We start from the raw sequence: 27,838 nt of genomic DNA, 5'->3' as shown, positions 1-27,838 counted from the left end.
TGTGCTTGCCCATGTCTGGTGTTTGTTCCTTTGTATGTTCTGTTTGCTCCTGCCGTCAGTGTTCGATTTTGTATGTTTCCAGTCCTTGTACTGCCGCCCTTTGTTATATTAAATACCTCAGTTTGACCGCCTCCTGCCTGCCTGCCTCCTCTCTGCATTTGGGTCCGAATTCCTTGCTCCCTCGTCACAATATGTAATTGTTGTGGCGTTTGTAGGTGTTTTCTGAATATGTAGTTGTTGTGGCGTTTGTATGTGTTTTCTGAATTTGGAGGTGTTTTCTGTATATGCAGTTGTTGTGGCGGCGTTTGCATGTGTTTGCTGAATTTGGAGGTGTTTTCTGAATATGCAGTTGTTGTGGCGTTTGTATGTGTTGTGACCCTTCTCGGCCACCGTAACTTACAGTGCATTTGGGCAAATATTTTAAGATGAAGATACTGGAAGGAATATTAGAACTATGTTAACCTTCAGATGATATAGGCTACCAAAGATAAATATTGTGTTTTTTGAAAAGATGATGCAAGTTTATATCCTATTTTTCCTGCAGATGTCACAGTAAAAGCCATAAGATATACTGTATATTTTTAAAGTGTATGGGGTCAGTGCGGAAGTCTTTGACCTGAAGTCAATAACAAGATGATTTTTATGTATTTTTTACCTCATAGCTAATAACACTTTAACAACAATGTTTTGATAGGGTACTATTTATCTTGAAACGTTTCACTTCACAATGTTATACAGAATTAGTCAGGCGGGAGAGTAAAATTAAAACTTTCGTTGTAGCACAGCATTTCACCATTTTTTTTTTTTTCTTTACCTGGTTCGGTTGAAGTTTTCTGTATTTTGTTGTTCTTGGCGTCTCTGGTTGAGTCTCGTCAGAATTCAAATGTCTCTTCAAGCTTCGTTTTGCTGGCATGATGATTTTGTATAGTAACTGTCAGAGTGATAGAGAAACTGTATTATGACAGTGTCTGACCAATCAAGTGCATCAATTTCGTTTTTTAATTTCAGCCAATCAGAGCTGACGTTCTCATCCGACATCCGATAAATCTGAGCGATCTCAGGTCATTCGCGTGAAAGCAGGTTTACAGGTTTGGAGGATACAATGTTCAAATTCGCCGTCTACTACTTATTTGATAAAACACTTAAAGTGGAAAGTACGTCGCTCATTCTGGGTAGCGACCAGTTCACCCAAGTGGCATCCCAGCCGGACCTTGATGACGACTCGAACTGGATTGAAATAAAATGGCCCATGAGAAAAGAACCAAACAGGACGGTGCCTGCTAAGGTGCTGTTATTTGGAGGCAAGTGTGGAGAATACGGTAATTGGTAATAGGTATTCTGAATACCTATTACTTTTCCAACTCGGTCAGCTAGCTAGCAGCTAACTGTTTAATTTGGTCGTTGTTAGGAAAAATGTCTAGGCTAAACTTATTTTTTGTACTCTTTTCGTATATCAGATTCCTACAAAGAACTTGTGTCGAAGAAGAATTTCTTCCTTCTCGGTAAGGATATCTGGGCCGAGGAGGAAAGCAGGGGTGTGCGCATGAAAAAGAAAATGTGTGAGACCGACGTAGTGAAGCCTAAAACGGTGAGTGCACACAGCATTCCTTAATGCTGCACACGCTGACATGCTGTCTCCAATGCTTTTGATAGCTCCACACCCAGGTGCTTTCTGGTAGAGGTCTTGACAAAATTCAAATAATTTATATAAGTTATAAAAAAAAAAAAAATCCCACTCAAGTTAAAGTGCATAATTATGTGCAGTAAAATGTAGCAAAACTATCAAAGTAAATGTACTGATTTCTCCCTCTGACTGATTTATTGTTATATATGACATTGATGAATAATACTGAAACATCTCGATGTAGCAGTATTTTGTTGTTGTAGCTGCCAGAGGTAGGTCTACAGATAGATTCAACTATTACATGCATTTTTATGTACAGAGACACCAAATATGCTATATCTGAGGATTGGTGAGATAATTAAGGGAACTTTAAATAAGAAGACATCTAAAATGTGAACTTGATTACACAAAGCTTTCTGTAGGATGCCAACATTTTTACGTCAAACATTTTTGACAGGCAAAGCAAACCAGGATTAAAGAGGCAGCCAGGGACCAGGGGCCTGTTTCACAAAACCAAGATAAGGGATTAAGCCGGGATTTCCTGGTTATCCTGGATGAATTTAGCCTTGACTCGGATTCACGAAAGCAGAGGCACATAAATCACCATGGAGATTTATTCTGTGCAGCTAGCCTGGTCCTGACCAGGCTAACAGACAGGATTTATTTAATCCTGGAACCTTTTCTGTTCACTCAGCAGTGGTTTTACCCTATTGTTATCAGCCTGGATTAAAATACAACAGGTGCATATTGCTGTTCATTTAAGTACTGTTATTATTTAAAGTTGTGACCATTATTTTTTTTTATAATTATAAATTTGTCATTGTTACTGTTATATTGCTGTATGAAGACGGCTGTTCATATTGTTGTAAGAAGTTTGATGAATATATTATGGCAGTTGTTGAGATAATTAGAAAAGGCTAATAAAATTTTAAAATGAGTTTTAAGTGAAGTCTGTTACTAAGGACAATACATACAATGCTGTACATTTCTAGAGTTCCCCAATGCACCTTAAATTATTTTAGTTTATAATTTCTTTTTTTATTCTTTAACAATAAGGATCATGTTTGTTCTGCTTCCATGTACATTGTATTTGGCATTCTTAGCACACAATTTGTGTTGTCCAGTAAACTGGGACTATAATTTGGGAGGATTGTACAATTTTAAGAACATATCCTAACTGTACAATCCTCCCAAATTATAGACTTAGTTCACTGGACCAGTAACTATATAGTGATGTAGGCTACTGTACATTCATGTAACAACAGGGAGAGGACACCTCAGTGGTTTTTGACCTTATATTTTGCCTCGGGGGGAAATAACTGATGAATATACTCTGTTCCATTGATGTTTATAGTGTGCATGGAATTTATCACTATTATCTTTATAGTTTCTAGATTTTACAGTGCAATTTCTTCAGTGTTTTTATTTTCTATGTCCATATATACCAGGGAGCAAGGCATATCATATGTAGAGAAGGAAACTCGTCCTCTAGAAAAAATAAAAAAACGCGACAAAGCGTGACAGATAATAGCAGACAGACTAAATGATAGTCTAAAAATATACATTTATGAACTACTGCTCTTAAATGAAACCATTCAATGTGTCACTTGTCATTTGCAAAAACGAACACCTGTACACTTTGCATTAAAAGCGAGTAGTGGAAGTTAATATGACTTAGGAAATTAATATTTTAGCCAGTGAGAGAGAGGGAGGAACAGAGTGAAAGAGATATTTACGCTTCATATTCTAGCGTTATAGAAAATGGATCTTCATGGTAAATTTCCTGAGATAACATTATCTTCTGCTTACTTTTAAGGCAAAGCGTACAATTGTTAATTTGTGCAAATGATTAGTAGCCTAATCATTGAATGGTAGGATTATGACGGTTTCCATTCAGAGCAGTGGTCAGTTAATGTATATATTTAGGCTGCTTACACATTCAGTCGGTGTGATCGTCTGCTGCTTTCTCTCGCTGTTTTAGTACAGCGGCCGTGTTATTTTCTTTTTATTCAAATAATGTGTTTCAAGTCATCATACTTCCACAAGAAGCTGCTGCTCACTCTGTATAAAGTAGCCTATCTACAATGCGTATTCTCCATTTCGGCATCAGTAAATCTGTGATCGACCTCGCGGTCTTTTGAGGAAATCCGTGGACGCGCATCTATCTGAATTAGTTCAGCCTGGCTCGACCTAGTCGCTCCTCCTCAGCCTGGCTCGGCCTTCGTGAAACGCACCAAGCCAGGATGCACAGATTAGACTAGGTCAAGCCTCAATTATCCTGGATTTATATATTCTGCTTTTGTGAAACAGGCCCCCGGTGTTACAAAACCTGAAGACTTCCCTGTCTCAGAAGAGGGCCCTGGACACACAAGATCACCTCTACAGTTCTGAGAATGAATCTCCACAACGTGTTCATGGGGTAAGGCATACTTTTCTTAAGCAGGGGGCTACAAAGTTTACAACAGCAAAAACTGGTGTCCCTCAGACACTTCACTAAAAGGTCTTGATTTGAGGAATATTGGACATAATCTTTTAGTCCTGTGAATCACCTATTTTGCATGTTTCTTTGTGTTAATTATTAAGGTAGTTTGTCCATTTTAGGTTTTAAAAACTCAACTACAATTTTAGTTAATGCCAACATCAACTGCTGTGTTGCAGTATATCTTTTTTTCTAATTAAATATTGTAGTTTCTAGTACAATTAACATGTCAGGATATAACTATCATTTTCCTACTTTTACCATATAAACGTTTTTCTTCAGGGAAAGCGAGCAAAGATTAACAAGGCAGCAAGACGTGTGCTTTTACCCCTGGCATCCAGTCCAAGTTCTGATGACGCCACATACGTAGGAAGTTCACAACAGCATGACATTGTACGTCATACTTCTTTCCCAGCTGTTGTGTACTCTCAGACAAAAATATTTCTCTGTTGTATTGCTTTTCACAGCTATTTTCTCTTTTCACTTTTTAAAGTTTCAAGACCATGCCTCAGATGAAGAGTTGGGTTTCTCCTCAGCCCAGAGAATGGCAAGTACATTTATATTGAATATTATATTATTATGGTAAAATTATATTATATTGAATGAATAGGTCAGGCAAAGGTCAGATATCTTTCACCCAACTGCATCTAAGCATAATGTATTTCATTTACTTTAATATATTCAACAATATAATCATGTTCAAGCTCCTTTCATTAATGTTTTGTCCCACACGGTAGTGTGGGTTAGAAGAGTGTCCTCTAAACATACTGTATTTCCTTTGAGAAATAAAGTATCAAAGTCAAAAGCATGGCCATGCACACGTGTCTAAAAATATTGTCACTAATAATAAATAAGGGCTGATAATAATAAAAAACTTTAGAACAGCATTTATTATAATTACAATCCTAAATCTTAATTGACGTACAAAGTGTGCACAGGATTGGAACACAGCTGTCAGATTGTCATTCACAAGTCAGTCAGTCAGCATGACAGCTGGACAAACTGTAGTGTTGTGTTTATTGGGATCCAGAAAAAACAAGCATAAAATAATCACAATCACTAACCTACAAAATGAACACAACATCATATCTGACACTATTTCCTCCCACGATTCCTCACATCAGGTTCTGTAAATGTCTATTTTACCTTAATGAAGTTAAATGTGATTTTAATCTCTCATTCTCTCTTGAAGAAGCTGACAGATGTTAATACTGGTCATGGCATGGCACCTGGAATGAATGAAATCATGTCATCCCTTCACGGTGGGTGTTCAGATTGGAATTAGAGGGGTTGACATCTCAGAACACAGTATGTTTATTAACCAATGATTCAGGGTGTTTCCACATTATTTATTGTCCTGTACTGAGCTTAAGTACCATTACTTTTACTAACTAACAAACCAAATGTTTTCCCACTTATTATTACGTTCATCTAGATCTGCCAGAAATGATTAAATTAATGAGGGAGTGTGTGGAATGTGTCCGGGCTTTGATGTCCTCGTTTAGGGGGACTCCTTCATCTGCAGCGTCATCATCTTCTGTGGACAGTGAAATTTGAAATGGTATGTTATAATTGAGGGATGAACGTATGTATTAATTACTTGACAGTTCATTCATAAATTATTCTATATTTGCACTTTTGGCATCATCTTCTTGGTAATTGGGTCAACAGTAAAGTGATGGGATTTAATAGATTATATGTTTCACAAATCAGTCATATGCATTATCTTGCTGTCAGTGGGAACTTCAACACCACTGGTCATAGCACTCCCGAGTGGTCTATATATACTAGCAGTGTTTCCAAGTAAAGATTGAATTTTTAATGTTTGGATAATGTCTGTTCATTCCTCATAAGTAGGGAGCGATAATCTGTCCAATTTATCCTCTCTTTCTCTCCCATGCAGCACCTCTTGGCAGGCAGCACAGTGACCGTTTCAAAGAGGGCCTTCCTGCGGCTGAATAGATCTCACATGACCATTTTTGCCCAGGAGCTGGCTGTCCTGATATTCACAAAGGAGGGCCTTGCACAGTCCACCCTAACTGGAAAGTCTGGGAGGGGGGGAGCACCAAAAACACAGCTTGCTGTTGACAAAGTGCAGGCTATTATAGGTATGTAATTGTTTTGAGTTACATGTATTCTATTTAAAAGTTTCTGTGATTTCTATAGCCGCTAGATCACACGGAAACTGACCACCAGTAATTATTAAATACATGTTGGACTATTTAGTATACCATACTGATAACATTTCTCAGAGTTTCCAGAGGGGTATTCCATGAAGCAGGTTATGTCAAAACGTAAGTGAACCCTAAGATGAGGAAAACTCTGTTTTTTGTTTTTTTTTTCCTGAATGAGAGGTCTCTTAAACTCTGTGTCAGTCACCATGGTAACTGACTCTGGGAACCTAACCTGCTCGCGGGCAGGTTTACTTGAAGAAACCCTAAGTACAACGGAGCTGTCTGACAGGGCCTGTCCTTTCCTTCTCAACAGCATCATGTTGAAGCAGAAATAATTCACATAGTTTTACAACAGGGGGATTTTTAGATTTGTTTAGATGAGCTCTCATTCCCTGAGCCGAATGTGAGCTGACGTGCTCTCAGATCTGGAACTCTTTATTTTTATCACTTTGCAGGTTAATCAATCACCTTGCAGCAGTCAGAAAAAGAGGAATCATTCACATTTCATTTGGCTTTCTTTATTTCCCACAGATAACTACAAAAGTAGGCTAACCATCAGCTTGCAAATTGACAACGCAATTTGAAAGTACATGTTTCTAATTTGCTGACACATTTAGGATAATATTAAATAACTTCTAGTACTATCTGTATATAAAAGTGTGTGTTTGCCTCTTGGGTCCTGGGGGTGAGTGACGCGACCTGACTCAGGACCAGCTCCTCTGCCTCTGTCAGACGTGGTGGAAGTGACCACCACCTCTGCCTTCTTCCACATGTTCATTTACTCAGCAGAATGTTAGGAGACAAGATGTGTGTTAACCAGTAGGTATCTGTTGGTGGTAAAAGCTGCTCCAAGCTGAAATATCCACTGAATAAACTTTTACCTTGTTTAATATGCAGAATATGAATAAAACCAGAGTGAGGAGCAATCACAAGACTGTTTTTATAGCCTATATTCAGAGTTTCACTTCACAGATTAAGTCAACTCAGAGTTCAGGGTTTGGATTCAAATTTGTTTAACTTCCTTTCTGGAATACGCCTTTGATGTACTGTTCAAAATACTATGAATATGCTACGTGACTTACATTATCACTTGTCTATTCGGTCAACAGACGCTGTTCTTCTGGAGTTTCCACAGACTGTCTCTGATGTGCACGCGGCCATCAGACGAAAGTGTAACAATGAGCAGTTCAGCCAAAAAAAAGGAACATAATGTGTGGTGTGTGCTTCTGTATGGTGGGAGGGGTTAGGCGTGCAATAATAAGGAATGTTGTTTTTCATTGTTCACTAAAATGTTCTGCAAAATGTATTTGTAATGTTTAGGTCTGCTGCCTGAAATGGACCTATTTCTACAAAGTGTACTAAAGTACCAGTATTTGAAAATGTTTAAAAGCCATAATGTAAATGTTCATACATTTGTTGTATAAATGTTAAGAGATAATACAAGTTTTTTGTATTTACAATGTACTATTGTAATTAAGATATGGTACAAATACATTAAAGTATATTTTTTCACCTGGAAGTAGTCCCACAAGTCTTTCAGCCTTTAGTATACTGGTAATACATTTGCAAGTATGTGCAAGGTAGAAAATAATATAGCAAAGTATTGATAAAGTATATTGACTATTAATTGCAAAGTATGCTTATTTAGTAATTGGAATAAACCAAAAATAAATTTTATATATATATATATTACATATTATTAGCACAGTAAGAATATATTAAAAGTATAAAGCTTATATATTTTTAACACAATAACAAATCATTTTAATGTATTTATAATATAAACAAAGTACACTTTAATTTTACTAATTAAGCATGTATTAGTACATATAAAGCCATATGCTTAAAGTATACAAAATATACTTTAAGTTGTTCCACTTTAGCACATAAAAGTACACTAAATACACTTCAGGTTGAGCTTTTCTACAATTTAATTACAATTTAAATATATTTAGTACAAAATTAGTTGTTCCAAAATAGCATGCTTCAAGTTAACTAATCATGAACACTTGAAGTAAAATGATGATTAGTGTGAAGTACACAAAAGTATGTTAAATTTTAGTACACTTAGCACATTTATTTTTCAGCTAGGCAAACCACTATGTGCACATATGTGAGGGTGTGCACAGCTCCAGCCTCAATCATTATTGCTGTGTGCATACAGACTGTAAGATCTATTTCCTTTAAAAACTATGAGCAACTAATATGCTGCAGTCCTGTGCTGAGAGGTGGAGTTATTTGTGGATGTGGGTGGAGGACTTAGTTATCTGACTCAGAGTCCTGTAGTAAATACACAGTATCATGCAAAACGTCCCCATTGCCACCATCAGCATATCTCCTGCAGGCTGCAGTTGCCTGATATTGGTCCAGCCCTCTCCACAGTGCTGGCTTAGACCCATTCTCAGCTCTAAATGCAGGACTCTGCCCTGATGCTGGCCACCGGGGGCCTGTTTCACAAAAGCAGAATATATAAATCCAACTGATAAAACGAGGCTTGACCTAGTCTAATCTGTGCATCCTGGCTTGGTGCGTTTCAAGAAGGCCAAGCCAGGCTGAGGAGGAGAGACTAGGTCACCATGAAGATCAATTTTCTACACTAGAATCTCTCTCTCTCTCATATACAGTACAGGCCAAAAGTTTGGACACACCTTCTCATGTGTTTCTTTATTTTCATGACTATTTACATTGTAGATTCTCACTGAAGGCATCAAAACTATGAATGAACACATATGGAATTATGTACTTAACAAAAAAGTGTGAAATAACTGAAAACATGTCTTATATTTTAGATTCCTCAAAGTAGCCACCCTTTGCTTTTTTTGATAACTCTGCAAACCCTTGATGTTCTCTCAATGAGCTTCATGAGGTAGTCACCTGAAATGGTTTTCACTTCACAGGTGTGCCTTGTCAGGGTTAATTAGTGGAATTATTTCCCTTATTAATAAAAAAGCAAAGGGTGGCTACTTTGAAGAATCTAAAATATAACACATGTTTTCAGTTATTTCACACTTTTTTGTTAAGTATATAATTCCATATGTGTTCATTCATAGTTTTGATGCCTTCAGTGAGAATCTACAATGTAAATAGTCATGAAAATAAAAGGAAACGCATTGAATGAGAAGGTGTGTCCAAACTTTTGGCCTGTACTGTATATTAACTTCCACTACTCGCTTTTAATGCAAAGTGTACAACTGTTCATTTTTGCCAATGACAGTGACTCATTGAATGGTTTCAGTTAAGAGCAGTAGTTCATAAATGTATATTTTTAAACTAGCATTCAGTCAGTCCGCTACTACTGTATCTGCCACGCTTTTTCTTTTTTAATAGGATGAGTTTCCTTCTCTACATATTATATGCCTTGCTCCCTCATATATAGCGACATAGAAAATAAAGACACTGAAGAAATTGGACTCTAAAATCTAGAAACTATAAAGATAATTAAGTGATAAATTCCATGCACACTGTAAACATGAATGGAGTATATTCAGTTATTTCCCCCCAGCAAAATACAAGGTCAAAAACCATTGAGGTGTCCTCTCCCTATTGTTACATTAATGTACAGTAGCATACAACACTAGATAGTTACTGGTCCAGTGAACTAAGACTATAATTTGGGAGGATTGTACAATTAGGATATGTTCTTAAAATTGTACAATCCTCCCAAATTATAGTCCCAGTTTACTGGACAACACAAATTGTGTGCTAAGAATGCCAAATACAATGCACATGGAAGCAGAACAAACATGATCCTTATTGTTAAAGAATAAAAAAAGAAATTATAAACTAAAATAATTTAAGGTGCATTGGGGAACTATAGAAATGTACATCATTGTATGTATTGCCCTTAGTAACAGACTTCATTTAAAAACACATTTGAAATGTTATCAGCCTTCTTCTAATTATCTCAACAACTGCCGTAATATATTCATCAAACTTCTAACAACAAAATGAACAGCAGTCTTCATACAGCAATATAACAGTAACAATGACACATGAATAATTATAAAAAATGGTCACAACTTTAAATAATAACTTAATACTTAAATGAACAGCAATATGCACCTGTTGTATTTTAATCCAGGCTGATAATAATAGGGTAAAACCACTGCTGGGTGATCAGAAAAGGCTCCAGGATTAATAAATCCTGGCTGTTAGCCTGGTCAGGAGCAGGCTAGCTGCACAGAATAAATCTCCATGGTGATTTATGTGCCTCCGCTTTCGTGAAACCGAGTCAAGGCTAAATTCATCCAGGATAACTGGGAAATCCCGGCTTAATCCCTTACCTTGATTTTGTGAAACAGGCCCCTGGACACCACGTATGTAGTGTTTGGAGTAAACTGACAGAAGTGTCACATGGTTGTGTGAGCTCCTTTGTTACCACCAAAACAAGGCGTTTCCACTGTTAAAAAATTCCACAGGATGGTTTCTTCAATATTGTATTTAAAATCAACCCGGTTACTAAAAATTACAAAAAAAAACAACTGTCCTCTGGGAGTGGTCCAGGCAATCAAAGCTGCTTCTCATAATCCTAATTCCAAGTCCAACAAACAATTAGAAAAACACAGCAAATCCACAGACCCCTGTAAATAACTGTTAAAACATTCCACAAACCATGCAAATAAAAACAACTGTTAAAACATTCCACAAACCATGCAAATAAAAACTAATCTACTAATAAAAACAAATGAAAAATACACACACTGCTAAAACTCAAACTGGGCAATTAACCAAAACATGCAACGGAACAAAATGAAAAGCTGCCTAAAGTCACATTCTGACAGAAGCATCACAGGACTCAGGGAAACATAAATGTCTATTAAGATATCCCATCATTGTGAGATATCATGAATCCACTTCATTCCAGGAGTTACTTTGTGTTTGTTTACTATACTATATAGTTTCCTTCAAACTGTATCCTTCTACTTTAAATAGTAACTTGAGCTGAGCTTCCCGTTGACAACAACATGGAGCGTGAAGATGATGCCTTCCCAGCTGTGGGTTGTAGTTGTCAGTGAGGGAGAGCAATAGCGTTAGTATTGTAAGAGCCAGAGAAAGAAATTCACAGAGAGACAAATGCCTCAGTTTTTCACTCTGTGTGAGGTGTTGAGGGTGGGGTTTCCTGGGGATGTGCTTTTAGCTGCATCGTGGGTAAATCTCAATTCCCTCAGTTACATTAATGTTTCCCAACCTGTGTCTTTTGTTTGAATTTTAAGCCCCGTTTAAGGGAAAGACGCAGATATTTTCCTGCGGTTTGGCCTCTCATTTACACGAAAACCCTGTTTTTATCACAGAAAACGATTATTTCTAAAAACTCCGCGACAAACGGAGGTTTAGGCAGCCGAGCGAGAGAAAGAGGACATGATTGGTTGCAGTTGTTGCTATTGTCAGGATTCTGATTGGCTAACGTGGGCTTGAGCTTCTCGTTACACCGCCACCAACAGGTCTGGCATGCTCTTGACTGCATTGACGGCATATATATACACGGGTACATATAAACAAACACTTTTTTGAAAACGGAGAGGTTGAAATGTCCGTTTATGAACATGTGTAAACGTAGCCTTAGTCCCTCCCACTGAAAATGTGAAAAGAAAAGGTTTAAGAGAAATGAGACGTCATTTTCCCCTGAACTGTCTTTTTCTGATGACCATGCCACAGCTGGATCACAGCTGGATCAGCTTTCAGTCAACTTTGTTCTGCAGTTTTCTACAGCAGCGTTTTCTGAATGTTTAAACGTGATTAAACTGTTTGACAAACACCTACATTTATGAAAAGCCTGCACTCTGTACTGTACTTGTACTGTGTACAGATCGGTCCCACCACAGTGTGTGAATGGACTTCACTGCTCAGGCACTCAAGTTTCCATTTAAAAACACTACGTTTACGCCTGACGTCCACACTACCCTGGCGTTTCTGAGCCCTTACAACGAAGACATTTGGAAACACTTGCACTTTCTTGTATGTCAGCTGGACACCTGAGCTGCTGGCTTTGTTAAGTCAGTTCACTTCCTCATCTCCACTACTGGCTCCATAAGGCTGCGTTCACATCACCAAAAGTGGATCCGGCGACTTTCCGCAGGGTTGTGCAGCGGTGGGAGTGTCACTGAGACTTCCCACTTGTGTGAGGTCCTGTTGTGTTCTTTAACCCCCCAATGTAGCACAAGTAGACTTTATATCTCACAGTTCCTGTTTTCTATCAGATTGTTTTTATGATCTCGACATATAGAGCTGGGCGATCTAGAGAAAATCAAATATGAGAACCAGAGACTTCACAAAGTACCAATTCATGTAAACTTCAAAACGTGTTTTGCCTGCGCATGCCAAATAAATTTCATCTATGGGCGTAAGCATCCAATTATGAAAACATCAATTTCATGTCATTAGAAACAAAGTTGATGCAGCACGTCAAAGCCTTTCTAAATAGTTTCCAAATTCAAACAGATCCGGATATGATTGGATTGGTAGTAAATGTTCATATAAGGTGGACCCAAGGAAGTGCTGAGCAAAGAATGGAATGTAGAGACGTATGAGAGACAGATGATGCCTCTGGGGCTTACCAACATGGAGTTCCAGTGTCTGTGGGCTTGGACTGCCAGGCGGACAGTGACCGGATATTGCAGGATCAATAATATTGCTGGAAATTTAGTGGGGCCAATCCACCAGCTGAAGCGTTTATTTATTAGTGTTGTCATCGTCATGCCGTGCTTTGGTGGAAGGACAGTTCATAACTCCAATAAGTGCACACAACTTTGGTTATATCAAAACTTCCATCTGGAAGCATTTTATAATGAAATTTGCCGTTCAGCAGAGCGGGCACCGTCTCCTCGGTCACCGTTTAGTCGCGTTCGCTGAGCCGCACGTATCACACAAAGCCCATCCATCCACGCTGTGATAATGGGAAGAGGTTGGGGTCAAACTTGATAAAATGATTACTTTTTGTTAAAAATAAAATAATGCGTTACTTTTTTAGATTAATCGCATGCATTAACATGTAAATGTTGACAGCCATAGTGTAAATATATATATATATATATATATATATATATATATATATATATATATATATATATATATATATATATATCATAAAAATGCATGATTTGAGAGTTTATATTTGCAGGGAAGTTCCAACTTCACAGAAAGAGGCAGCCACAATCCCCTCCTGCATTCTCTGGCTGCCCTCCAGCTATCGAAATACACTTAGAGTATTTAAATGGAGGTCCACATTTTAATCGATCACTGCATTGTGACTCAGACTTTCTGAGGCGGGGGAGCATTAAAGGCATTTCATAAATTCATCGTTTAGAAAAATTGATGATCTTAAAAATTAGATCACAGTCGTGTTTCGAAAGACTGGGCTGGGAGGAAGATTGGAGGTGGCAAAACCAAGAGTCTTTGAAACCCATGAACTCTGTTTATTATATGCTGTTATATGCATTTTGCACTCCAACCTGTTGTCACCATATTTGCATTCTGCTTAAGAAATCAGATGTTGGTTTGGTGATAAGTCTCTCCGTGCTGTTTGCTCGTTGCATTGCTAAGGCTTGATCTTTGTTTTAGAGCTGAAATTGTCAGAAGTAACTTTTGCAGTAAGACACAATAAGCTAGGCTGCTAGTTTGCTTTTCTTATCCGTTGAGGGAAGGTGTGTGGACGGGGGGGGTCAGAGGGCCGAGGTTTAAGAGTCACCGTTTGCTACTAATCAGAATGCATGTTAATGCATGTTAATGCATGTTAACACACACACACGCGTGCGTGCCTGCGTGTGTGTGTGTGTGTGTGTGTGTAATGGTGTATCCAGGATACAGTCCTCCTCCTCAACCATCTGTGTGCACCCACTGTCGTATAGATACATCACACGGTGACACTGTGGCTACACAAACAGATTAACAACAGAGACAGCTGTTTGCAGCTTTGCCTCTATTCTCTGCTGCCGTTCATTCCAACATCATTCTGACGCTGTAAAAAGCATAAAACACTCTCAGAAGTGGATTTATCATCACAGCTGATGTCAAGTAATGCGATTCATACACTTGAGGCTGCGAGCAGCCTGAAAACAAGTGGATACAAACCCCCGAAGGTAGGAGGAGGAACATTTAATCTAAAATTGGTGAGACTACATATTGCCCTGTGGATTCACACACCGCTCATATTCAGTCCACATTTACCACAGTTTTGCTGTCTTTCCTGAGGACTTGCCTCATTAAAACAGTCGACAAACTTTTTTCCAAAAAGTCAACCCACATTTGAATGAAGAGTAGCCTGTGTCTCATACTCATGGCTGCACACAGTTTCAGTGAGTGGAGGAGGATATGAGCCACCAGTTAGGTTAACTGAGTGAGGAGTGCATTTTAATGTGGACAAGTCAAGCTTGTTCTCATTCACGCCTGGCTGCTCATCAGGGTGCTGCATGGCTGTGGGGTGTTTTTTTGTGCAAATGATGACCTCACTCGCCGTTGCGTCTGAAGAAACTTTCACTTGTGTGATTGTGTTGTCTGTATGGATGTTGCAGGATTGAACAGTCACGATTACTTATATTTCCTCCTTGCTTTGGGAAAAACGATCCTATTAAAAAGAGATCACGGCCCCCTCATTCCAGTCTCATTACCTTACAATGAATCCCTTCAATACTCATCTTTACCTCTGTCTGTCTGTGTGTGTGTGTGTGTGTGTGTGTGTGTGTGTGTGTGTGTAGGAGAATGTGGGTGGGTGGGCAAAGGCAAAAAAAAAATGTGCCACAGGATTAGTAATTTTTAATGTTCCAATATCATTTGTAATGTAACGCACACAAACACACACACACACACACATATGCACACATACTCTCTCTCCCAGTAAATGCTCCCTCCAAGAGATGATCAAAGGAGAATCAATGAGCCGCTGCTGTAAAACATGACAACGCTGCATGCAGTCAGCTCCTGCAGATGTCATTTCATTTCCTTTGAACACACCAGGCCATACACACATTGTCTTACAGAGAACAAAAAACAAAGGAACAGCCCTATATTCAAGTTGATGTACTAATAACTTCACATCTCAGTCTGTCAGGGAGCACCCCCAGCGCAGGGAAGAAAGACCCATGTGCACATGCTTTGCCTTTTTCATTACTTCTCCTGTACATTTCGTCCAATCTTGGTGCAAAATAAGGATGGCATTAAAAGAAAAGAAACAAAGTGTCTCCCCTGTGCTTTCTGACCGGAAAAGTTAACCCTCTCCTTGATTTCATGTTGTTTATGGAGAAGGGAGAACCAGGAAATGAGTAGATGGAAATTCAACCCTACCAAGCCACAGCCAAGTTGACCGATCACAGTTGTTGCGGTCTGCGTCGGCGCGATGTGTAGTTACATTTTTTTTTAGGGTTGCACGTAAGGCTACAGCATAGGGTCCGGCGTAGGGTCTGTGTCTCCACGTACCTACGTACGGACCCGCTGCGTCGATATAACGCAGAAGCATAAATTGGCCTTATATCGCCATATTTTACCTGGTCCAGTTTGCTTACCGCCCCGACCACTCCACAGAGGACACCATATGGGTGCTTGAGCACCTGCCCCTTTTGCCCTCAAGGCCAAAGTGCCGGCAATTTTCTTTGACGATGGCCCACAAGAGGTGAGGTCCGTTTCTGAAGAATATTTAACAATAATAATTAGTTGGATAAAAACGACCTAAACCTTCATATCACATGATGACCAGGGTTATCGTGACGCATGTTCGCTTCCTGCCAGGCGCGCCACTTTGACACCAGTGAGTCCGTCGGCGGCCAGCAAGAGTGAGAGTTGGAAGTTGAAGTGCCGATAAGTGTGCTTTTGAAGTGAATGAGAATGCATGCGTGCACATTTGGTTTGTTATAGTAGCCTCTAGCCGCTGCCGCTAGTTATCGAGTCTCCTCCGGGATGAAAACAGCCAGCAGGCAAGTTATATTTGTGGCAGCTAACTTTGAAGTAGTGACATTTCTCGGTAACTACACAAGCTGCCGTGGCCACAATTACTCGTTTTATCAGGGCACACACTAGAGTCATTGTGTGATAGCCTTATATCGTCACCGTTTCATTCTCTGATACACAAGAGATGACAGCAGCAGTTCTCTGTAGGTTAACAGAAGTGTGTATGTGTGTGTGTGTCTGCTTTCTGCTTCTCAACCAGTAGCCCACTTAAAATAACATGTCACTTCTTTGGGAAATTAGCTTACGTTATTTGTAGTCTGCGGTCTAGCTTGGTGGGCTATACATTTTTACTTAATAAAAGGACATCCTTATATTTTGAGAAAATAATCTGAAACATGCTGCATACCTTTGCAAATCTCTTTCTGATTCAAAGCCTACTAGCCCACTGCTACAGAAATCTGATCAGCTCAGGTTGCAGTTATAGGCTACAATTAAACTGTTTATCTGGTTTGATATCTTGTTATCTTGTCTCTTTTTGTAAATCATTATATCGAATTCTGCTACAGTGCAAAGATGCCACGTAAAGAGAGAAGAAGGACCTGCAGGAGGCAGCAAAAGGCCCTAAGCAGCTGGGTTGTTAGGAGCACCACAGGTTAGAATAGTGCTTCACACAAGAATCTGACATGTTCATACATACTTATTAGTTTAATAATATATATGATTTGGTGTTGATATATATAATTTGCTGCTGAAACAGTTTTGATAATACAAATGTGGTATGATGGACTTTCAATTGCCTTTTTACAGTGTCAGAATTACCTTGTCAATTCTTTTAGGGATATATACCAGCTGTTCACATTGCAATGGTACTGAATTTTTAGGGTACTGCTAAGCAAATTGTTACTTGTTCTCAGGAGGAGAGGAAAGTGAGTCATCAGATGAGGAGATGGAGGAGACAGAGGTGGTGAATGAGGGGCACAGCAGAGATTCAGATGAGGAGGCAGAGCTGGAAGCAGAAAGGGTGCAGGAAGCAACTCATCCACATGCAGTAAATGAGGGAGATGCAGAGGAGAGTGCAGCTCAGGGGTCAGCTGAGGAGGACATTGAAGCCAGAGAAGGGCCATTCTCAAATGTACTTGAACTGCAACACCCAACCGATCCTGCTCATATCCTCAAATTCAATCTAAAGTATGATGAGGCTTGTGTCAAATTTTGCAACAATATTGGTCCCTGCCAGCCAGTATTCTCATCATATCCAAAAAATGCAGACGGACGGTCATTTAAAAAACAATGGTATGGAAAAAATCCATGGTTGGAGTATAGACCTTTTTCACAGCAGACATGTGGACATGTCATAGTAGGAAAAGCACAGGTGTATTCAAACCCTTTAATGATGGCTGCATTCCACTTAGGAGAGGCCTTGGTATTGTACATGCTGACTCACTGAAATAGCTTACTGGGACACTTGATGGAATTGAGCCATCGGTAAGGTTATCAATTTCAGCTGTGCTATGACAAGTCAACATGTCTGCTGTGAAAATGCCAGTGTTAATGCCATGTTTTGTGTTAGTTGCCGTCTTTTCTCAAAAGATGAAAAACACACAAGCCTTAACACCTGGAAAACAGAGGGGGCAAACAAGTGGAGAAAGGCTTTAGAATAAATCAAAGAACACGGTGCATCAGAGTCTCACATGTGTTGTATGGTGAGTTGGAACACATTCAAGAAAAATTCATTGGCGGCTGCTTTTAAAGTTGGCCATCTTGAATGGCAGTCTGCTAAACCACGAGAGAGGGAGAGAGAAACAGAAGTGTTGTCCCAATTAATCGACATTACTCTTTACCTGGCAAGACAGGTTTTGTCCTTGGGGGGGACGAAGAAATCTCGTCAAGCCAAAAATCAAGGGAATTTCCTATAGTTGGTGGAGTTGTTAAGCAAATATGACAATTGAGTGCAATTAAACTACACCCTGATGCTGTAAAAGAAAAGCAGGGAAGTCAAACAAGACCTCTTGCATCACTACTCTCAAACAGAACACAGAATGATTTAATCAAAGCTCTGGCCAGATCAGTGAAACGTGACATCCAAAAAGAAATTCAAGAGAGCAAGATCTTTTCCATACTGATGGATGAAAACACAGGTGTTTCACACACTGAACAGGTTTCCTTTGTTGTGAGATATGTACACAATTTGAAAATTAAGGAGCGCTTTCTTTAGGTGTGTAATGTTCATTCAACAAGTGGAGATGTTCTCGGAAATCTGGTGATGGCGTTACTGAAAGAAAATGGCCTCAAAGTAGAGAATATGGTCAAGGTTATGATGGGGCTGCAAACATGAGTGGTTGGCCTTCGATCAAGAATTCTCAGACAAAATCCCAAGACCTTGTACGTGCATTGCCAAGCACATTGCCTGAACCTGGTGTTGGTGGAAAGTGCCAAATTGAACATCACCTTTCTCACATTTTTTGATTTAGTTTATTTATTGAGACAGAGAAGCTAAGGCACCCGGGTCAACGCCCACTGGAGCTTCAGAAGCTATTAGACACCTGCTGGGCCTGCAGAGAGATGGCCCTCAAGACTCGTAGGAAGGTCCTTTCCTGCTCTTATGAAGTTCCTTCAGGAAATGACACAGCAAGATCCCCCAGACTCTTCAGCTGGTGAGGCAGTGAGCCTGCTCAGTGGCATTCATTTTGAGTTTTTCTTGTGTCTGGAGATCACCTGAAAAACTCAGTTACCTGTTCCAGGTAACTGCAAGTGCTTCTGATGCACTGCAGCAGAAAGGGATGGATCTGGCTGCAGCATACACAATTGTGGAAGGAGTTTTGCAAAGGTTGGTCTATTGCAGAACAGAAAAAGAGTTCGAAAACATTTACTAACATGCTACAGTGGAGGCTGCATCAGTGGGCCTGGACCCCCCATCAGAAGTACTGGACCCCCCATCAGAAGTACCTGGATAAGCTAGGAAGAGAAAGGTTCAAGTTTGATGCCAGGTCAGCTGTTGCTGATCATACCTTTTTTTTTCTTTGCAAGACTACTACCGTGCTAAAGTGTACTACGTTTTTTTGGACACAATGACAAAGAGCTTCAGAGACGCTTTAAAGGAGGAGATAAATACCACATGGGAGGAATTAAATGCATTCCACCATCTCATAGTGCATTTGAATTGGAAGACACAGAGCTGCCCAACAGAGGCACTCAAAGCTGTCAGGAGGCTCTGTAATTTCTATGACATTGCTGATGAGGATACATTGTTGACAGAACTGAAAGTCTTTCATACATCCTACGCATGCCCCCCTCCAGCCACTGTGGCATCTGTTCTATCTGTTGTCAAAGACAATATTGCTGATGTGATTCTTCCCTTGCTTGTCTGAGCTGCTGACCACATATGGCACTCTACCTGTGTCCACAGCAACACAGGTAGACTGGGGAACATTCATTTTTCAAATTAAAACAAAAACAAAACTCTGCAGCCTTTGTAAAGAGGAGAGGCTATCTGAACTGCTGTTGTTGGCCATTGAAAAGGATTTTCCAATCAATCACAGTGTTGTGATTGACATTTACCGGGACATGGCCAACAGAAAGATTCTCTTATAAAGAGTGCCGTATGTTACACACACGCACACACTCTCTTCTTGCTCTCTCTCTCTGTCTCTCTCTCACTACCTCAAGCTCACACACACACACACACACACACACACACACACACACACACACACACACACTAGATTTTTATTTCAATCACATAGTATGATGTCAGATTGTTGAATTTTGTATAGATATTTGTGTGAATGTAGTCATTCTAAGGTGTACAGTATTGTGGATTTAGTATTATGTAAAATTTCAAATTGCACTTTCTATATATAGTTTGGATACTGTATGTAAGATTCCATTTTGCTTGGAAAACATTTGCATTTTTTGGATATATTTGTGTGAATGTAGTCTAATGTAAGGCTCCATATTTCATTTTAAGGTGTACAGTATTGTGGATTTAGTATTATGTAAAATTTCATATTGCACTTTCTATATATAGTTTGGATACTGTATGTAAGATTCCATTTTGCTTGGACAACGGTTGCATTTTTTGGATATATTTGTGTGAATGTAGTCTAATGTAAGGCTCCATAGTTCGTTCTAAGGTGTACAGTATTGTGGATTTAGTATTATGTAAAATTTCATATTGCACTTTCTATATATAGTTTGGAAACTGTATGTAAGATTCCATTTTGCTTGGAAGACAGTTGCATTTTTTGGATATATTTGTGTGAATGCAGTCTAATGTAAGGCTCCATATTTCATTCTAAGGTGTACAGTATTGTGGATTTAGTATTATGTAAAAATTTAAAATATACAGTTTTAAAATAAATATGACATATTGTTAACAAATCTTGTTCCATGTGTCCTTTTTTTGAATTTGAGCCCCTGCCCCTCAAAAGGTCTCTGCAAGGCCCTGAGGAGGTGAGACAGGTCCAACACAAACAACCTGCTATCTGAATGTGCAAACAAAGCAGATCATCGTTGCCTTCAGGAGAAACACACTGCTCCTCATTAACATCACCACCTTGGTGGAATTAGCCAGCGGCACCAAGTTCTGTCAAGGTCTCTCAACACCGCCTCTCTTGTGAAGACAGCACAGCAGCGTCTTCACTTTCTGCTCCGGAAGAGAAGGTACACCTTTCCCCCTCCCATCCTCGCCACTATCTACAGAGGCCCGATAGAGAGCATGCTGACCAGCTGCATCTCTGTCTGGTTTGGGGTCTGCACAGAGTTTTCTCTGCTGTCAAGAGGTTTGGCAGCATGCAGTGGAGAACAGCTTCTTCCCACAAGCCATCAGACTCCTGGACTCAAAAGAACACTTGAACACTATATATATATATATATATATATATATATATATATATATATACACACACACACACATATACAGAGGTATATAAAGTACTAGAGACCCATACTTGAGTAAAAGTACAAGTGCTCTATCAAAAAAGTGACTTGAGTAGAAGTTGAAGTGCTCTTTAAGCACCCCACTTAAGTGGAAGTACTAAAGTATTTAACATGTTTTGTACTTAAGTATTGCAAGTAGTTTATTTTAAAATGTACTACTCAAGTACTAAAAGTAAAAGTACAAGTATTGTGTTATGTAGTTATTAAAGAAAGTAGTCACATTTTGAATGTCATATTGTCAGGCAGTTACAAGCTGTACATTACTGGATATGAAGGAAGTATCTGGTAAGATACATTAATGTCACAGCTGTTATAACTACTATTATCTGAAATAACAGTGGGTTATTAATCACTTATTAAAAAATACTGAAATAAAATGTGTGATGTAGTGGAAAGTTAGCAAGCTATCAAAAAAAATCCAGATAAACTAGCTTCACATCACAGGGTCCAACAGTTAAAGTGCCCATATTATGAAAAAATAACTTTTTCTGGGATTTGGGGTGTTTTTTTGTGTCTCTGGTGCTTCCACACACATACAAACTTTGAAAAAAATCCATCCATGCAGTTTTGAGTGAGATACAGTTTCTGAATGTGTCCTGCCTTTAGTCTCCTAGTGAGCTGTTTAAAATCGGCTTGGACTGTGACGTCACAGTCCGAAATGAGCTAGCTAACCACAACCGTTAGCTCGTGGTGTTAGCATGCTAACGCTAGCATGCTACATCCTTCTCAATAGCAAAGCACTGCTACAACACACACAAGTTCACCATAATCTACAAAAGAACTACTTACATGTGTGCCCTGATTTAGAAGTCTCCCAGCTAATCCTGCCTTGTAACTGACCAAAGTTGGAGAAACAGGCTTTCTTTTACTGTCTCTAGAGTTAGCTAGCTGACATGCTCTACATCTGAGCTACTGAGCATGTGCGAGTGCAATCAAAGATAGTACAGAAGAAGAAGATGAAAAGAGGTCTCACTCTGTAGCTAAAACAGAAACCAGGTGAAAAGAGGATCTGCAGCAGTGAGAGAGAGCTGTGCAGTACAACAAAAAGATGGTGTTTTTTGAAAATTAAACCATGTAAACCTATTCTGGTACAACCTTAAAATACAGTTATAAACCTGAAAATGAGCATAATATGGGCGCTTTAACATTCAGGACTCATTGCAGACTGAAACAACTTAGGAATAGATTCATCTGCTGCAACAATAGCTAAATAGAGTACAAACTTACATAGTCTCTGACTTCTGAACGGGCAACCGTAATGAAAAGAAACACGATGCGATCTCTGGGATTTCTAATTATCGTACGTAACTAACGTAGCCGTAACTAACGTAGCCATAACTACACACGTAACCTACGCAGTCTCCGTAGCGTGAGGAATTCAGAACAGTAACAAGTAACGATGCAGCACATAAAAAATGTATCGGAGTTAAAGTCTTAAAATCATCAAAAATATGTACTCAAGTAAAAGTGGAAAAATAATACTCCAGTAGAATACAGATACAGCTTTTTAGTACTTAAGTACAGTAGTGAAGTAGTTCTACTTCGTTACTATACAGCTATATATATATATATATATATATATACCCCTGCAGTGAGCCTCACCTAAACTGGACTGTGATACAGGACTGTGATACAGTATTTTTTTATTAGCATGTGCAATAACTGGTTTTATAGGCCACCATTCAACATTTTTTGCTCTTCTTTCAATGAAGGAATACTTTCTAATTTGGATAAAACTTGCGCGATAGCTACGCTCATCTCATCCATGGAAGCCGCCATGTTATTTAGACTGAACAGGCGCTTCTCGTTGCGTCACACCTAAACCCGCATCAAAACCAATGCTGATTGGTCAATCGTTTGGCGAACAGCTCCAAATTTTCTCTATCTCAAGATGCCAGACTGATCTGCGAGTGGAAAACTGGAGCTCGCGAGATCAGGACGGTCTCACGAGGCTAGTGTTTATGAGCCAGTATAATGAAATTTGCTTCATATGTGCACTCTGTATGTAGAGTTAAATGACAATAAAAAGCTATCTATCTAGCCCAAATAGATCAACATACAGTCTGAGACATACTGAGTACCCCTTTTTCTTTGTTCCCAGAATCTCCAAAGAAATTGGACGTGCCTTTAAATTTAAAGCACCATCTGATTGGAATACCTTGCCCACCTCACTTAGATCGATTACTTAATTAGTTTTTTTAAGGCATCTGTCTTTAATTATCTACAATTATCCTGCTCTTGTTTCTAACTTGACATAACACGATTCTTGTTTATTTGTGTGTGTGTGTGTGTGTGTGTGTGTGTGTATATTAATTATATATATATATATATATATATATATATATATATATATATATATATATATATATATATATATATTTTTTTTTGTGCATTGGCTCCTGTTTGTGCATCTACTATAAATAGCATATTTGGGATGTATGAAAATTTACTGTGTTTTACTTGTGTGTATATTGGGGGGGGAACAGTTGGTGTTGGAGCAGTCAGGCTTGGGAGTGCTGCTGTGTGTATGTGTGAATGTATTTTGTGCTTTGTATTTACTGTTTAATTGTTTTAAGGACCCCTCGAAAATGAGATGATTCATCTCAAGGGATCATCCTACTAATAAATACTTCTATCTATCTATCTAATGATAGAATAATGTTTGGATAAGCAAATAAATGATGTTGTTTTCCACACAAAAACACTTTCAGTTGCCAGAAGAAGTGCTGATTAACATTAGAACTCTCCTTTGCCTGTCCTCCGTAGCAGTATTGAAGCATTTGATTCGACGCACAACTATAAAAAGGCCTTAACCCTAACCCTTAAATAAAATGTATTTAAACGTTAGAATAGATTTTTATATTGTGACACCAGGGCATGTGTTTAATCTTTCCAGGAGAGAGACCAGGGCGTGTGTGGAGGTGACCTTTTATTTAAAGTTTGATACTCCCGCTGACTTCTTTTAACCTGCTTTTAATATCAGTGTCCCTTTCATTTGGCTTTTTAGATAACCAAACCTGATTTTGTAAGGAGGTTTTAAAGTGTGTTCCCACATCAATGGTCCTCTTTGAGTCCTTGAAAAGCGCTATACAAATTCAATCTACTACTACTACTACTACTACTACTACTACTACTACTACTACTACTACTACTACTACAACTCTTGCGCCCCCGTGCCCCTCGTAGCGCCTATCCCGGGTGCTGCGTTTTAACCCCAACCTCACCTTAATCCTTTTTTCTGATGATGGCGGCACAGCTGGCTCTGCCGACGGCAGCTAGCGTCTGTCATATAGCCTACCATTAAATTGGCACACGAACACTAGACAAAAAAACTGTTCAATCAGTTTGATTAAAATTCCCTGGATTGCACAGAACACAATTCAGGAACATTTGCTAATGAACCCTTCAAAATCAATTATTTCACTGACTGCCATTGAGAAGCTGAATGCAGCGAGTCAGAGAGCGACTGGCAACGCTGCTCGCTGCTCCACGTGTGGACTCTTTTACACTTACAAATACTCCTGTTGGTTTATAAATCACTAAATGGTTTATTTCTGATCTGCTGCTAAATTCTGAACCATCCAGACCTCTCAGGTGGTCTGGGTCAGGCCTGTTTTCTGTCCCCAGAGTCAGAACTAAACAGGGAGAAAGCGTTCAGTTTCTATACACCACATATCTGGAACACATACAGTTTGAGAGTATTTATCCTGCACTGTAATTTTCCTTTTTTTTTATAAACTTCACAAATAAGCTTGAGTGAATATTTAGTGATAAACAACTCTTAAAGCAGAGTGTGTTTGAAAGCCCAGAATGCTGTGGGGGCATTTCAAGGTCTATTTTGGGGAAAGTTGTTTATGCAAGTTAAAAGCCTGAAAAAAATAAATGCAAAAAAAAAAAAAAAAAAAAACAGTGTGAATCTCAATAGCTCTAATTTCATACATAATCAGGACCGAAGCACTTACTTCTTGGATACTTTTGTGCCACTCTGCTGAGCAAAGCCTAGAACGTGAACCTCATGACCACACTTCATTTATATCGCCACTTCAAAATGCATAAAGAATGAAGAGAGGAGTTTGTTCTCTATGGTTCCTTTGTTTTACCTTGTTGAGGCGTGGATTGTCATGTTCCTGATGGTATCAAACACTCTCTACTTGAAAGAGTGTTGCTCCTGATTATATTCAGTGTTTTTGTCACGGGGGGGCACATGGGAAGGAAATGAAGTCTAATTAGGCCGACACCCACTGGCATTGTCTGTTTCATCTGAGCAATACAAAGATATCTAGCATGCATCAAATGTACTGCAGCATGTTACAATCATTACCTGATTATGGCTGTGTCTCATTCCGCATACTTCCGTCAGTACACTGCTAATGTGCACTGACCACTTACTGCCATAGTGCCCACTTTCGATGGTTAGTATTGTCCCAAAAGGAACACTTGTGTTAAAACACTTACCGGAAATGACGAGCGGAATGAGCGGGATGAGCGTGACGAACGCGACAAACGCAACACATGGCAGCTGATTGGACAAATGAGTCATGTGGGTCTGGCTGCTCCCGAATTTCAAAACCGACCATAATGTCGGCTCGTTCGGAATACGATCTCCTATTTTACCAAAACGTCTTTCTGAAAACATTTTAAACGAGAAATAGGCCATACAGTTGCTGAATCTGTCTGTTTTTTTGATCGACAAAGGTCCGTTTTAAAGATTTTCGTCAGATTTTGAGAGGCGGTAAGCTTAGCCGACTGCCCCTCATTTGCATAAAGTAGCCTGGATTCAACTGATTAAAATCTTGCCGACGTCCCTGGTCCCTCCCCTTCCACTTTGTAGTAAAGATGGCGCCCATTTAGTGCGTCCATCGTTCCACACTGAACCTTTTGACCGTTTATAGGGGGTCATCCGGGTACTTTCAGTGCACTGACTTTTTGCGTTATCTACACTATATACTTAAAACCAAGTGTTTGAAGTGTGTAAGTAGGCGGTTTGAGACAGCCTATCTCTCTCTATTTCCAGACAGGACAGTGCCTCTGCTGGTGGCCGCTTTACACTTATGTTTGGGCATTCTTGACTTAATCATCTCAACTTTTCTTATGAGTTTGTGTGTGCACACGGCCCTGCAGTCTCATGCCCTTTTATGGGCAGGATCAACTGGCACCCGCTTTCAATTTACGAGGACAATGAGATTCATCATTATAAGAACTCAGATGAAAATAATTCTGCGGTTTAAGAACATCTTCATGAATCTGAAGTTGACCTTTCTTAAGACTAAATTTGAAGAAAAAAACAACCTAAGGAGCTATTGATAAATGAGGCCCAGTGGCTCTACTTTCATTTGTGAAATACACATTTTGAATGGTGGCAGCTTAAATGTCATCCAGTGTGTTAATGTTTGGAAATGCTCTAATCTTTTAAAATTGCCAGGGGGTCAATTCAAATTGCTATAAGAAAACCTGATGAAAGCCTGCAGACAAAGAGACTACAAATCACCATGGTCCGAAGAGGTATTAACTGGACCTTGAGTCGTCAGTTGTTTTTGTCAAATTAAGGAAATAGTTGGACTGAATTGATGAAAGTGAATTGGAGTTTGCAGTCTGCCTCCTTCTGGACATGGATGCATTCCTAGAATCAGCTAATCAGTCCTTCCAGAAAAATGCGGAGTTTTTTTGTGATTGTTGCGGGCAAAAATCCTTGATTACGCGGCAGGTTTTCTTAAAAAATGCAATGAAATATGCGGGATATTTATGCAATTTTATGCAATGAAATTGCGGGAACTTGCAAAAACTGTGGTTTGATGAAAAAGAGAAAAAAAATGGATTTGATGACATAATTATGTCACTTCATAACGTTCCCATGGCACCAGAGGAAAATGGCTGCTCTTGTGTGAAGTAAACACAACATTTTTCAACTTTCTACTAAGATATATGTGACTTTTTTACAACGAAAATGCGGGGATTATGAAATCATGCAAGCCCCGCATATTTTGCACAGAAATCGGCAATTTATGTGGTGAAAGTGCGACGTATTTGAAAAAAATGTTGCACCTGCATAAATATGTGAACTTTGGCTGATTATGCATTGAATTATGCAATCGCATAATCGCGTTTTTCTGGAGAGACTGGCTAATGTGTGAAAGGATGTGTGTTAGCTAACATCATATGAGCAACCCAGTCTTACAGCAGTTCATGAAATGGTCACGTAATTTAATCGATTGATTCGTGTACACGGACACGTTTATCTCCTTTTTTTCGTGATGGTCAGCATGTTTTTTTACAACCTCATCTCACAGAATTCCATGAATACAGTTTGTTGAAATAGGGCTTATCACAGTCTACCCTAGCTGTAGATAGGTGGGCCAACGCATTTTTTGTCTCAGTGCAAGTAATTAGGTTGTTTTTTTGTCTTTTGTTGGCTCACTTTTACTCACAACATGCTAACCGGCAACATAGGATTCCATTCACTACGCTAAGCTAACTAGCGGCAGCGCTTTTTGGGCTTTCATACTACTCACTACTATACTCACTCTTAATGAATCGTGCTGTCAAGGTCAAGGTCAAGTTTATTTAAACAGCACATTTACAAGCAGTCACTACTGCCCCCAAGTGCTGTACAGATACTAGATACCAGTAAACATTATAAAAAGCAAACTAATTAGCCAAAAAGAAGAAGTAAAACTCACTGAAAACATAATATCCCAGAAACAATAATAATTAAAACATATGTAAACATGATTACAAACAATATTCACA

Source organism: Perca flavescens, chromosome 9 (assembly GCF_004354835.1).
Source record: "Perca flavescens isolate YP-PL-M2 chromosome 9, PFLA_1.0, whole genome shotgun sequence".
NCBI classification, from domain to species: domain Eukaryota; kingdom Metazoa; phylum Chordata; class Actinopteri; order Perciformes; family Percidae; genus Perca; species Perca flavescens.
The sequence above is the reverse complement of the archived record's forward strand: the minus strand, read 5'-3'. Positions refer to the sequence as shown.